Here is a 15,296-nt window from a genome sequence, read left to right on the forward strand (position 1 = left end):
AAGCAATCAGGGAATTTCCAACACCCACTAATATCAAAAGTTGGCAATCTGCGTTAGGATTATTTAATTGGTGTCAAAATTTTATACCGGATTATGCTACAAAAGCCGCCCCATTGTACACGCTTCAACTTTTGTCCAGGTACACGCTTCAACTGTTCGCTTAGGCTGTAAATTATGGCAAGAACAGGGTGATGAACCACGGATTATCCAGTGCATTAGCCGCACCTTGACCCTGTGCGAGAGTCGGTATTTAATTTCGGAATTGGAATGCCTAGCGGTCATATATGCCTTGAGAAAATGGAGACCCATGTTGTTAGGAAGACGAATTATAATTGTCGCCGATCACCATGCTCTTCTCTTCCTTAAACGTGTAAAATCTTGGAACAATAGGTTATCGCATTGGAGCGCAGTGAATTACAGCATGACATAGAATCTGTGAAAGGCAAAAGCAACAAATTTTGTGATGCACTTAGTAGACTATTCTCATCGCACGAACACAGACTGCTTAAAGTACACTCGTTTCAAGTATTGCAGGATGAAGTTCTCAAGATTTCTCCTGAACGATTAGCAGATCTTCAAAGAGAATGTTCAGACTATAAAAATGTCATTCGTGTTTTGGGAGGAATAGTAGATGAAATAGAGTATCGAAATAGTAGATCTTGGAAACAACATTACAAACTAGAAAACGATATCTTACTTATTCGGGACTTTCATCATCCTAATAAATGGAAAATTTGTATACCACCAGTGTTGTTGCACAACATACTCACCACGTACCATACCGATGTAGGAGACCCAGGTACAGATCGCACGATAGCGTTGATTTCAAAGGCATTTCATTGGAAAGGATTGAGAGACTCAGTTAAGAATTTCGTTCGAGATTGCGACCAGAATGAAACCAGACCAACATCCACCGGCTAAGTTGCTAAGTACCATTCCATCACGGAGACCACGAGATTGTATCTCTATCGTTATGTTGTGGGCGTACCCGAATGGAAAGTCACAGAAGCGTTTTGCTCTTGTCATCATGGATTTGTATACACGATATTGTACCGCATTTGCTTTGAGGAATTCAACGGCCAAGGCGATTGTTAGATGTTTCGAAAAATATTATTTTCCTATACTTCGGCAGCCTAATTTTATGATATCATAACGTACCAGTATTTCATTCCAAATGTTTCGTTCAAACCTTGAAAAAATATAATATTGTAGTCAAGTATTGTACTGTTTACTATGCTTAGAGTTCCCTAGTGGAAAAAGTAAATAAAGAATTAGTGCAGACATTAAGAACTTCATGTTCACAATCGCACGCAGAATGGGCTGAAAATTTGACACAGGCTGTACTTTGGTATAACTACTCTATATCACAAAATTTAGGAGTTTCACCTGCCAGTTTGCATTTAAACATTGATTCTTCCCGTCCAATATTTCTACATTTTGGTATTAATGTTCAGGAAGATATGTCTGGTGCGGATTTAATAAATTGGAGTAATAAATTAATTTTGGCCAATGTGGAAAGAACTAAAAAGATTAAAAAGAGATACGGTGGAATGAAACTCAAAAACACAGACGCTTGGGGCGCGCCGGGGATTTTGTATTTCTGCGGCAGTACAATGTGAACAGTCCTATAAAGAAACTAATTGCAAAATTTTTTGAACTTTACCGCGAGCCATACATATGTACTAGTGTGTCTAGCAATGACACAGCAGTTTAGTTGTGGGACCCTCTGAATGGTGAAAGTAGAGGATATCAATCTATGGACAGAGTAAAGATATGGACGCCCACACAACAAACGTATAGTACTTGGTTATTGTTAGCCAAGAAACACTTACCTGAGGATGAAATTGGTAAATTAAAAGACCTCCCTCATAGACTTGAGGCAATTGATGATCCATTACCTCTGTTACAACCTGAGTGTGAAGTCCATAACCATCAAAAACCAATATGTGGAGAAGGTAATGAGACACAAATTAAACAACGTTCCGTGCGATTGGAAAATATGCACAAGTTGAATTATTTTTTGTACAAGACCCGTGACTTATACGTTACTGATTATTGTATGCGCTCACCAAACTGGACTAGCGAATGTCTTAAGGTCATTATGCCTAACTATTTCAGCGGACTCCAACTATGGCATTGAGAAAAAATGCTTGAGAGAGAAGAAGTTAAGATAAATAGTAAAATGACATCAATTTTTTGTTGTTAGGTCAATGAATAAAAGAAATCAAGATTGTAGCTCATTTATTTAATTATCCCCATGGAATTTCGAAATTTAGGAGTTTGCTTTTCAGCTTTGAGTGTTTGCCCTCCACCGTCCACGCGCCAACCCGAGTCACCATCGCCGCCCATTTGTAAACCAGGTAAGTTCAAATAAATGTTATGTTTTATGGTTTCTTTACAGCTTTTGGAGATGAAAGATGAATGTGAAAAGCAGAGGAAGGACAGTATTGGAAATTTTAGAATAGCTTTTTAACTTAGACCGCGAATTCAGATTTTGAAAATTATAATAGTGCCCCACCATTTTTGAAAGGGATGGTTATCCCGTTTTGGATACGGAACTTCTGCATCGAATTCTTGTTAGGATGTTCATGTTTTATTTATTTTGAGGTGTTTCCAGTTTTGGAACAGGACTTCACAATAAAATTTTATTGCTTAACCTTGTTTTGAGTTTTTATTCGATATCCTTTATGTTTATATCAACATTTAGCTGTCTCCATGCATTTATGCATTTTGAGAAGCATTAGGCAATTAGAGATATTTGGAAACCTAATTAGAAAAGTACTAATAATTATTATAATTAATTATGAAATTTGGATTTTTGGGTAATTAAAAAAAATGTGTTACTCAGTCAGTCTTTTCATCTGATGTTGTCACTAAATGATGGTAACAGCGTGTTAGGTTTGTAATGCGAAATTAATTTGTCGTTGAAATGTTGTAAATTAATACATAATTTAGTATAATGTTGAAAAATTATTGACGATAATATTGAATTTAACAAATCTGTTTACAAATTTGTTCACATATGAAGTTTGTTATCCAAAGTCAGTAAGTATTCGCGTTCGCCACGATGTTAACGAGATTCAAAATTTAGTTGAATTTAGAGGCAACCATATTACGAATTAAGAAGAGTTCAAAAGTTAAAATATAATTCATTCCCTTGGGACATCACTACTTTCGTTACAAAATTAAAGTGATGAAACCAGTGTAGCGCCTGGTTGGGTTCTAGCTAATGTGTAGAATTTGACTGTTAACTACACATTCCAAAATTATGTTTAGATTTTTATGTTTGGTATATTTAAACAAAAGTATAATGGCAAAATTAATGTTTGGATTTTACATTTCAATAAAATATTCAGTTTTGGTTTGGATTTAAATAAAATAAATTAGATGTTATTTCGTTTCGAATTTTTGTGAATAACTCTTCTTTTCTGTGCCGGCGATGATAAATTGGTCTCGAAAAAGGGAAAAGGAAGACACCAATTCATCATGGCACGGTACCCCTTACTACGACAAACACCGGATACAATAATGTATCGATAGTATTAAATGCCTATGCCAGTTAGGGACTATATTGTGGAATTGAAATTATGTTATGAGAACATATTAAGATCATTACGTACAAGCAGCCTCCGAATAACATTACTGTGTAATGGATAAGTTAATATTATTGTTAGTTTTTATTTCACGATTATGACAAATAATCCTGGATGTGACTTTATTCTCGATAATGATAAGTGCAATTGCTAGTAGGCCGCACATTTACGTATTGGGTAGCGCTCTTTAAAAGTTGTTTTAATGCTGAAAAAAGTTCCGTTTTCATGATTTTTTTACAAGTTTATCTATTGCTCACGACTCACAGGAAGGAGAGGACACTTGTTTTGTTGTATCTCAAATATTCATACAGGTGAAAAAAAGAAAAAAATAATTAATTTACTTTATTAGAGTTTTTATTTACTTCAATACGAGAAAAGTATCAGTTGGAACTTTCGCTTCGTAATTAATTTAAATAAAAAAGTCGTAACTAACGAATTACGTTGTCGTTTAACTGATTGTTTTTATGCTTATTGGTTTCAAAGAAAAGAAAGTATTCTCTTAAACGAGCACTTGTCAATAAACTCACACAATAGTCTTACTATGGAACGAAATTTAAGTTGAATTTGGGAATTTTCATATTAAAAAAAAAGAAAAGAAAAGAGAAAAAGTTTTGTTTGTTGTGTAGTCTAAGAACGGATAGGTCCCATTACTTATGGTATGTTAGGGAAACCAGGCATAAATTTATTCGGCACGTGGATATTGATAATGGTCATCAAGCGAACAGAATGATTGCGTATAAAATATCTTTGGGCTGCATACGTTTCAGTTCAACCGAATGGCAATTGAGCATTACAAATGAATTAGGGCTATGTTCAAGATGTCAAAAGATTGTATAGAGCGGCATCTTTATATGAATTTACTCTTGTGATGCATGCGTGTTTTAACGTGACGCCGAAGGTCACTAGAGGGCGGCACACGTTTGGAGGTAGTTACTCCTTGTTACTTCTCGAATGCCTAGCTTGTGGATGCTAGATGAGTAGGAAGTGTTTATTGTAAATGTTTAATGTTTTTAGAGGTGGATTGTATATCCCTCTTGTTATGTGTGTTTGCGACTAATGCTCGTAAATGTTTTAGTAGAGTTTGCCGTTTCCAATAAGGTGTTTGCTGAAAATGAACTTAAGTAATGATTGTATCAGCCAAAAGTAATGTGCAAAATCCATGCACTAGTGTTAATGCCTATATACCTGTTGCAGTTGATGGTTTGATAAAAATAAAAGTTTACGTTTGTTTTGAGCATTACTGAAAAAAGTAAGTTTTGGTATATATTGGATTAAAAAGCGGTGTTTAAAAATGTGAGTTGACATGTGAATCTAAATTTATTTGGAACATTTCAATGAATCTTTTGTATTGTTGCTTGAGCAATATGATTATTGAGACTTATGGTACTTTTGATATTTAGTAAGTTGCAAAATAATATTTTAAATGATCAGTATGTGATTAATACTATAACCATTTTACGAATTCTTGTTTTGAAAAATTGCTTTGTTTTACTAATGTTTTTATGTGTATGAATATGGATATTCTTAAGTATGATCATTTTCTTTGATACTACATTAGATGTTTATATTTAATAATCGAATATTACAAAATATTTTGAATAAGAAGGTTTAAGTACTGATTAAATTTGTTGTAAAAAGGTGCATATACACACATTACACTACACCAAATACACATATTAGGAATTTCGATCCTACCGCTCACACCGTCGTCAGGCAACGTTTTCGAAATCGATATACACATTTTCGATATTTTCTAGTAATTAAGTATTTTTATGTTAATGTTTACTTGCATATCCATTTGGTTTAATGTATTTACTATGTTTCCAAATATGTTACGATATATATATATTTAGTGAAAAGTCATTTGAAACACATAATCATGGTGAGAAACCGATAATTGAAAAATAAATAAATAGGTGAAAAAAAGAAAGAAAGAAAAGGAACTATGAACTGCATATACAAGTGAATGAAATAATAATGAGCGTTTTATTAATAGGTGGCTCTAACAAGAGATGGCTTATTCGGAACTTCAAGTTGGCATTATAAACATAATAGATGGCTTTAGCATAAGGTGGCTTACTCTCATACAGGTTCAACAACCTTATAATTATCAAGTGAAGTGTGATCCGTTATATACAGTGAAGTCCCAATATACCGATTTCCATACTGAGTCTCCAGTGACATTTGATCTATATAGAGGGTGTTAAACAATACAGTAATTTTCCAGTGACATTTCAATACAGACCATTAACCCTTCAACGGCCAGGATTCTCATCGCAAATTGTATTAATTTGCTCAGTGCCCTGTGGGCGCCATAGGTTATTACGGAATTTTGATGCTCATTAATTGTGTTAATCAAGAGAAGGAAGACAGTCTATGTAGTGCAGACTTCAAAATTAATGAGCAGGCCTCGTATGGACAATTTCCAAGAACTCTCTCTCTTCCCAAGCATATACATATATGTTTGAATATGTGTGTGTGTGTGTGTGTGTGTGTATGTGTGTGTGTGTGTGTGTGTGTGCAACTAACTTCAACCAAATCGCCCAGCAGTCCTTTTATGATTAAAAAGAAAGAAGAATCGCTTCACAGAACATTCCAACAAGAAGTCTCATCGCTAAGTTTAACCATTGCATCAGTTGGTTGCGTTTCAAGTCAAAACCGGGATTTTCCCTTTGGAGGAGCAACACAAGAAGTTGCGAAGAAAGCAAGTCAGTCTATTGAAAAGACTCGGTTAGGCAGTGGTCCGCCTTGCACCTGTCGTGCATCCTACACGTAGAGTAAGCTTTTACGCAGGCTCGCACCTAGCCCGTCCACACAAGTTTAGTTTTTGGAGTGTCGTTCGTAAAATTTTTACACTTACGATTACAATTACAAAACGGGCGCTGCAGTTGAATTTACTCGCTCGTGATTGAACGTGTTGTGGAGGCCGAACAAAGAAAGAAACTCTAGTGAGTTAATTTTAAGACTATTCAATTGTTAGATAATTTCTGCATAAGCAACGTTTTAAGGCACACCCAAACGATAACCCTATTGTGAGCAGTGTAACAGTTGGGTGCATTTTCTTTTTTCGTATGGCAAATGAGCTACTGGATTGGCGTTGGGAACCAGATTTCTAAGATAGCCCAGGAGAGGAAACTGCAGCTAACGTAATCCCCACCCTCCTTGTGCAGTGCATAGTGAAGCGCAAGTGTTATAAATTATCCCCTATTCTCATTCTTTGCTGCCAGCGCAAACTGTAAGTAAAATTGAGAAAGAGTAACTCCTATAAATCGAGAAGGTCGCCTGATTTAAGTAAAGTATCTTCAGGAAATAAAAGTTAAAGATAAAATAATTGTTTTTGAGCGCTCAGGTTGTTAAATAATAATTTGCTTATAGTTTATTTATTGTATATCATTGGCTTAATCACAATATAGTACTCGCAATTTTAATTTCACGTTTAATTCTTGGACGTAATCACTCGTAACTTTACAGTGTGTTATAACGCTTTATAGATTATTTGTTTTATTCATTAATCTTTACGGCAAGCACTCTTCTCTTCCTCAATATCTTTCCAGAGGTCGGTGGAGACGGGGACTGCTTGTATGGTTTATCATGACCTTTTGTGGGCTCTGGAACCCTCGAAGCCAGAGTTTGAAGCAAGTGGTTAAAAAGAGAGGGACAGAAATGTCTGTTAGCAATCCGGAATAAGTCGTCCTATTCGCGATAAACCCACAAAGGTCGGTCATATATTATTACCAGTAGCTTGTCATCTTTAATTTCAAAATTGTTCTGAAACTACAGCCATGTTACAGAAATATCGTTTATGGTACACCAGTTGTGTAATTGAACACCCTGTTCGGGAAACTAAAATTAGTTCAGTTTCATAAATCTCTCTATATCACTTGACAGCTGAAGAAGCCTACCTCATGAACGTTGAACTGTGCAGTGAATGATTCTGCGTGTTGAGTGTTTCTTTTAACGTCAGGTTTCTTTTTAATACATTTAAGTATTCCTCTGATGCTCAACGGGACTAACCAAACTACTCCAAACAATAGTATGTAAAAATCATAATCATACGTGATGATTTAAAAAATGGAGTGCCGTGAATGGGACATTAGCCAACACTGAACAACTTCATTAAGCATTAACACACTTCTCGCCACTTTCGTGTTTGCGGAAAGAACGAATAATAATTATTTGAGGCTAACATTGTACGGTTGATGTTTCAAAAAATACTCATTCTAGAGTATGTTGTCCAAACGCACTGTATGAGGTGTCCGATTGTCATGGTGGGCACTGTATCATATTTCTAAGTGATCTCTGCATCAAGCATGAACGGCGTGTGTCATGGGAAAGGAATGGGGATAGGTAGCAGCCGTCAGGACCTTGAATAGCCATCCTGGCATTCTCCAGATTGCGAGGCTAGCGCTCTACCAAACGAACTGCGACCACTTGTAACTAAATTAGTGTTTCTTTTTATATTTCTTTGAATTTTTCAATGCTTTTTCACGTAGATTTGTCTTCAATGCTGCTTGAGAGATTAATTTGACTCAGTTGTATGATTCTTACTTCTGATTTCCGAAAGTCACTGAGAGAGTGACCCAAGAATTTAGTTAAAGCAGAATGTTAAATAACTGTATTATGTAATTATAGAATTTATAAGAAACTCTACCTTTTAGATTTCCAAACTATATGCATAAGTGATGGAAGTTTTATAGAATGGCTATGTCCCTCTGTCCGTCTGCCTGTCAACAGGTATCACAGCATAAACTTTAAGAGGCATCGACAAGCGATTTACGGAAATCGATTCAACATTTTCTTAATAGGTTCCGTCTCCTTGGACATTCTTCTATTTGAACGGGAAGTGGTTCAAATTGACCTCTTTCGGTTTTAGCAGTAATGGTCATAACTGATAAACGGTGATAGCTAGCGGCAGTTTTCGGGAATCGATTCAGGGGCTTAAGGAAATAAACCATCGCCATTCCTATATTTCTACTAAAACCGAAAGTGGTTCAAATTTAACACTACTTCTGGTTTAAATATTAATTTTTGCAAAGCGAAAACTAAAGGATATCGAGAAGCGGGTTTCGGGAATTGATTTAGCGCCCGACAGGAAATCGCATCTTCTCGATAGCCTTCTATTTAAACCGGAAGTGGTGGAAATTACTACTTCCGGTTTGAACATTAACGAGATCATACATCAAAAACAGTAATAGCTAACGTCAAACGGTTTCTGGGAATAGAGTCAATCTCAAGGAAATTTACCATTCCACCCCTATCTCTTTATTAAAACCGGAAATGGTACAGTTTTACTTTTCCGATTTCTATATTGATTTCCATATATCAAAAACGATCAGATATATCTGGGAATGGCTTTATATGATTCTACGAATAAGTTTTATCTCTGACATTATCAATCTATTGCAACGAAAAGTTAAACACCTCCTATTTCTGGTTTAATATTGCATTTGCATGGTTTGGAAGTCTGCTGAAGTTTGATACTGTAAAACTATACTTACTTGTTTAAATAGAAGTGCCACTGATAAAACAATGTGTTACAAAGTTCTAATTAAGATGCTACGTCCACAAAGCAATGAAACATCCAATGAACGCATGTCATTTTCAACCAGGTATTTCTCAGTTCTAGTTGCTATCTTCCTTGGTTTTTACATTTTTCTTCAGGGCGTTAGTATTGTAAAACAATTTGCTTTCACAAGCTGATGCATGATACATATGCGAACGTTTTAAATATTTCTGGAAGTGTAATATATAATAATACAGAGTCCCTACTCACGATGTGCCGCAAACTCCAAGTAATCACTTACTATTTTCTTCCAATATTTCGGAGTTTTCTCACTCCTTACTCATCGTCCTAAGGATACCTAAGCTGCTAATTTGGCCTTTGCCCAGTTGCGACTATTAGTGTTTGTAATATATAATACTTCATCGTTAATCACTCTCTGTTATTTATTGGAACATTGATTATTATTATTTTCAAAAACTGTGCGGCAAAACAAGAGAGACGCTACAAATGATGATATAGTGAGGATTATTGGGAATTAGCTTCGTCATGCTAAACAAAGGAAAACAAGGGAAACATTTAGGAATTCAACTGCAGTTTCACAGAAATGGAACATAAAAAAGACTGAAAATCGATTCATATCTTCAAACATTCTTTCGACACATGTATATATATATTTTCCTTTGGTTAGATTTGTGTGTATTTCTGTAAATAGCCGTAACTTTTTATATGTGGATTTAACATGCTATAATTGAAGTTCATAATTTCCTCACATCAAATCAGTGCAACTAATTTTCTAAAATAAGTATTGATAAGTTAAATTCCCATGTCTTAAGAACATTCTTTATGAAGAAAACAAATAAGGACGTAAGCAAAATGTTACTTAAAAGAATCGTAAATCTAAATGAATAAATAATCTAAACAATATTGCAGTTTGTGGGACACAAACAGTTCAGTATACCTATTTGAGACTTTAGAATTATTGAATAGCGTCCAAACAAAGTATTACTTTATCTTTAAAAAGAAAAAGTTAAATTAAGGCGTTCGACATGCCTGTACAACTTGTGCATAAAGAAAGCAAAATGTATTGTTTTAGTTGTCTTCGTATTATTTTTAATAAATAGATAAAAATCAACCAATTCTCTTTGTATTATTATTTAAGTGTTAGTATGATCAGCAACCTTAATATGGAATACTTGAACGTAAACATAACGCATCACTTTTACACGCTACAGGGAATGCATTCGACTGCAATAATTTTCACAATTATTTACCCTTTTATCAATACTTAAAAATTCGTTATTCCAACAAAATATAATCGAAACTGAATTTAATCAGCGTGATATTGTGCAAAATTTTTGCAGTCCAATTGACCTAACGGCCAAGTTGTCATCTAACGTATGCTGCAGCTTCCATGCAGTTCCTGTTTAGGTGCCACTAATTCGAACTTATATAAGTATGTAAATTATGACTGTGAATAATACTCCTTTCCGGTGTACTAGTAAGTTCAATATGTGACAAAAATAACGCAGAATGTTAATTATTTACAGGATTGTATGAAGTTACTAGTGGGAGTCTCAAAGATGTTGCAGTGTTACTACAGGTCTATAGGCGCGAAAATACTACAGGTCTACAGGTCTATAGGCGGTGTCGTCCGTGCATGCATGTTTAGGTCTTTTATGACGCTCTTACGAAATTCATATTGTTATAGTGGGTTTCAAAACTATCGCCCACCATTTTTGAGACCCGCAATATTGAATTCACGTCTTTAAAAAAATGTGACTTGTACAATGTCATCTTTCGAATAATATAGTGTGTCTCATTTTTTAAATCGGAATAGTGAATTCATTTAGGCGACTTTATGACGACGGTTATGGATACATTAATAAACGCAGTAATGGTCTCGTAACAGCTTCACAAGAGACCCAAACATACATGCACGGGTATTATTTTCGTGTCAATAGACCTATAGTAACAGTGCAACATCTCTGAGACTAGTGATGTTTCATGGATGCCGCATACGAGATCCCAGGGACATCACATGATATGTCCGAGGGATGTAACCAAAATAGGCATTCTGGCCATCCCACGGACATCACACCGGGATATCCCGGGGATGTAACAAAATAGGCGTTTTAGAGGTCGCAGAGATATCGCGCGGGACATCCCAGGAACATCGCATTGGATATCCCAGGGATGTAGCCGGAAGCGCACTTTTGGATGTCGCAGAGATGTTGAATGAGATATCGCAGGAACCTCGCACAGCGATATCCCTGGGATGTAACCAAAACGAACTTTTGGAGGTCGCACAGAGGTCCCATTTACATCGCGTGGACATTTTTGGATATTTCTGGAACATCACGATATTCCACATGTTACATTTCATGGATGTCCATCTGATGTTTCAATGCTATGTACGAACAGAGAACGTGGAACAATTTCTTTTACAATAATATTGTACTGGGAGTGAATGGAGACGCTACCTTTAATAGAATATCAATATAAAATTGTGTAATGATTACTTGTATTTATATCAACTTTCTACTACTTTATAAACACAATATGATTGTTTAATAGATAATCCCAGAATAGAGCACGTAAAACAATTTCTTTTACAATAATATTGTACTGGGAGTGGATGGATTTCTTCTTACATTATTCAGAGTCATTACAAATCTAAATACTTTCGCAATGAAATTGATGCTTTTATTAGTTGGATATTTATCCCTTTCTGGTCTTACGTCAAACGAAACTCGACATTTTGTCTTATTCAATGAAATCTGATAATAAGTCACGCTTGACAATTTCTTTTTAAGTGATTTTTCCAATTCATTAATCCGGTGTTGGATGTTTGATTTCTTTGAAATAGCATCTAATGTAGAATCATCAAACCATTATTTCAACACATGCTTTAATAGATGATGTTAATGTTGCAGCTGTTAACTTTCAAAAGAAAGTTCTTATATGCCAAAGAATGTAATTAAAAAAATATCATTTATACATTCACTGCAAATATTAAGGGACTTAAAATAGCTGTTAGTTTCATATGGTTGTTCGTTACAGTAGTAAAATGAAAAAAAAAGTAATGGTACCACAGCCTTCCCTATATTCCTAGCCACGAAGTAAAAATGGCAATGCCGCATTATCTTTCATTGGTAGTCCAATGGTGTTGCCTAGTGTTTGTGGGGAATGCAGAAAACACCATAATGCCATACAACACCACTGGAAAACGCCATACAATACTTATTGCACCATTCATGATGATGTGTGTTTATTTTATAATTATTAAAGTTTAAGCCATAGTGCATGTCATCCGAATAATCGGATGTCGTGTTAATTACGTTTTAATGCATTATAACAACACAGCTAGAAGTCTCGCAGATAAAACATCATTGCATGATCCTTTAATAGTCGTGAGAGGATGTTATTGTTCTCGAAAAGTTGATGCTTTAGCGTTTACAGGGCAAATCTTTCAAAGGCTGCCATTGTGTTTGAAACAACAACAACGTTTCAAATCCAAGATTGGTGAAGAAACGTCAGTTTTTGTCAACAACTAAAAGCATTAAAAAAAGTAACCAAATGTCAATGTTGTATGAAAAATAAAATATTAATTATTATAGAAAGATTAGTAAAATATATTGCACCCAAGTGCTCCAGTGTATACTTTTTTTACACCTCCCGCCTATTACACTCAAAATTTCAGTTAAAATCCGTTACAGTTGTTTAAATTAGTGGCGAAGCCTACTATGAGGCTCTGAGGCCAGGCCTACCCTCTTTCCTATTGTATATTTTCTTTACCGTTCATTCTTTAAAATAAAGTCAATATTTTAACATTTCGTTTCTTCTGTAACAAAATAGTCGGTTGGAAACCCTGGGAGTCCCTTCACTCTGAGCCTCACTAGCTCGCTAGACACGTTTACCGCCTATGCTGCTCAAGGAGCGAAGAGGTTGTTGCTGAGGATTGCACACATTGTTAGGAAGGTGCGAAGGCTCGCCTCCGAGAGTTTAGTTTTAACGTTGAAGGCACCTTTCAATGCCAATCTATTATAAAATGATTCCCTTAACACAGAGTAAGAAGTTTATGCTGTATAGTATGCTGCTGTATATACTTCTGTTAGTGATAATTTGTTTAAGTTACTTATACACTCTCAAGAGTCATTGAAATTAGCTGTTCTCACCCCCATGCGGCTTAGTTCACAGTAGATTGTAGAATAAAAGTCTGATACACAAAACATATGTATGAATTTACCAAATGCTACCGTACAGGATAAAATAATATTTCTGTTTAATTTTAGCTGATTATTCCATTTCATTGAATCAGAGGGGCATTTGTGATTTTGTTTCGGGGGACTTTGCTAACTTTATTCCTGGAAATGTGAAAATTCTGTAATATATATAAAACAATAAAAAGTTGCGATAAAATTTCGGTGAGTGCTTAAGAATGGAAGCGACCCCCTTATATATGCCATTCCATAGAATACAATATTAAATATCTTACATTGATTTAAATAAACTTTGTTATGGGCATTAAGATTTCTTGTCAAGTCAAATTCACATGATGCATTAATTAAATGCAGTATTGTATTTACTTTAAAGTGAGAGATGCAAGTAACAAACGCTTATCCAAGAAATTAGACAGCTAACTGTGAGAATTTACTTTCTTTTTCTCTCCCTCCATTTTCTAATATGCAGGAAATGAAAAGAGCAACTCACGAACAAATTCCCTCATCCTCCTGCAAATCCCACCCAGAGGAAAATATGAACTTCACTTCAAAATATTTGTAGTTGAGCTAAGTGGGAATATTCCATTACCTAGGTAATACATATTGCATGTTTTCCTCATGTAAATATTTAACAATAATAATAATAATAATAATAAACTTTTCGTCTACTTTTGCTTATATATTCATTCGTTCTTGTTAAACAACAAGAAGTAAAACTACCATGTATACATTCACGTAAATTCAACTATAAACAGTGTAGAAATACAACTAAAAAACTTCTTTAAAAATAGAGATTTGTTGTTTTTTTTTGTTGTTTTTTTTCTTTAACTCAGTACAAAAAAAATAATTTTGTCTGTAATTTTAAATATTTTATGATACATTAAATGTTATTTGTGTTATTATTTTGTTGGGCCTACACTGCTTGTGAGTTAAGCTTCGCTACTGGTTTAAATTGGTTTAAAATTAGCCCAGCAAAAATTTGAGCAAATATTACGTCTAGGAAACTTCATACAGTAATGGGTTAAAACGTATATTTTGCTAAAGAAAAAGTGCATGAGCTGTATGAAAATTCTGGACAATACGTACGTGTTGTATACGAATATGTAGGGTGCGTTTATTGAATGTTTTTTAAGATCACAAAGAAACGCTCATTTTTTTCACTAAAATTCTGTCATAATGAAAAACAGGAAATAAAGGCCCGTATCCAGGGGGGCGGCCCCTTAAAATTTTCAAAAGTAGGCATGCAATATACTATAATAACTATTATGTGGTTGGATCGGGCTCCCTAACTTCTACTGGGTACTCCGTACAGTTCCGGGCTGGCTACGGGCTTAAGGATATATATCAGTAATTAGCATACATGTATATAACTGGTTCACCATATGCGTAATATTAAGAATTCTAAAGTACAAGAGCCAATGTGTTACTAAATTGCATTCCTCAGTTCGTTACTTATCTACTCCATGTACGCTGTATACTATTTCTTTTTTAAATAATTATCCGTGGCACGTCCAGAAGCGTAGTCTGGCATATAGCGAGAAAACAAGTTATGGAAAGCAAGCCATAATAATTCGTAAAATACGCACTCCAGTTAATTCATAGTCTGATGTAATGGCACATGCACTAATACTAGTGCCGTCACACTGAAATGCCAGCTTTTAGATTTTGTTTTGTTTCACTCTTTATAAATTGTGCTACAGCGTGTTAGGTTAGGAAAGTTAAGTTCTGTTTCTTTTTATATATCCTCTGGTTTTCATAGTTGACAATCATCTATTGCCAATCCTCCCCCACGGCGGAAGCTCATATATTCATATACATATATATATATATATATATATATATATATATATATATATATATATATATATATATATATATATATAGATATAGATATATATGGAGACAGGGGTGTAGCCAGCAGGTTTATGTAGGGGGCCCGTCGTTTTTGAGGGGGGCAGCTACAAAGCCAAAATAAATTAT

Source organism: Thermobia domestica, chromosome 16 (assembly GCF_964235325.1).
Source record: "Thermobia domestica chromosome 16, izTheDome1.hap1.1, whole genome shotgun sequence".
In the NCBI taxonomy this organism is placed as follows: Eukaryota; Metazoa; Arthropoda; class Insecta; order Zygentoma; family Lepismatidae; genus Thermobia; species Thermobia domestica.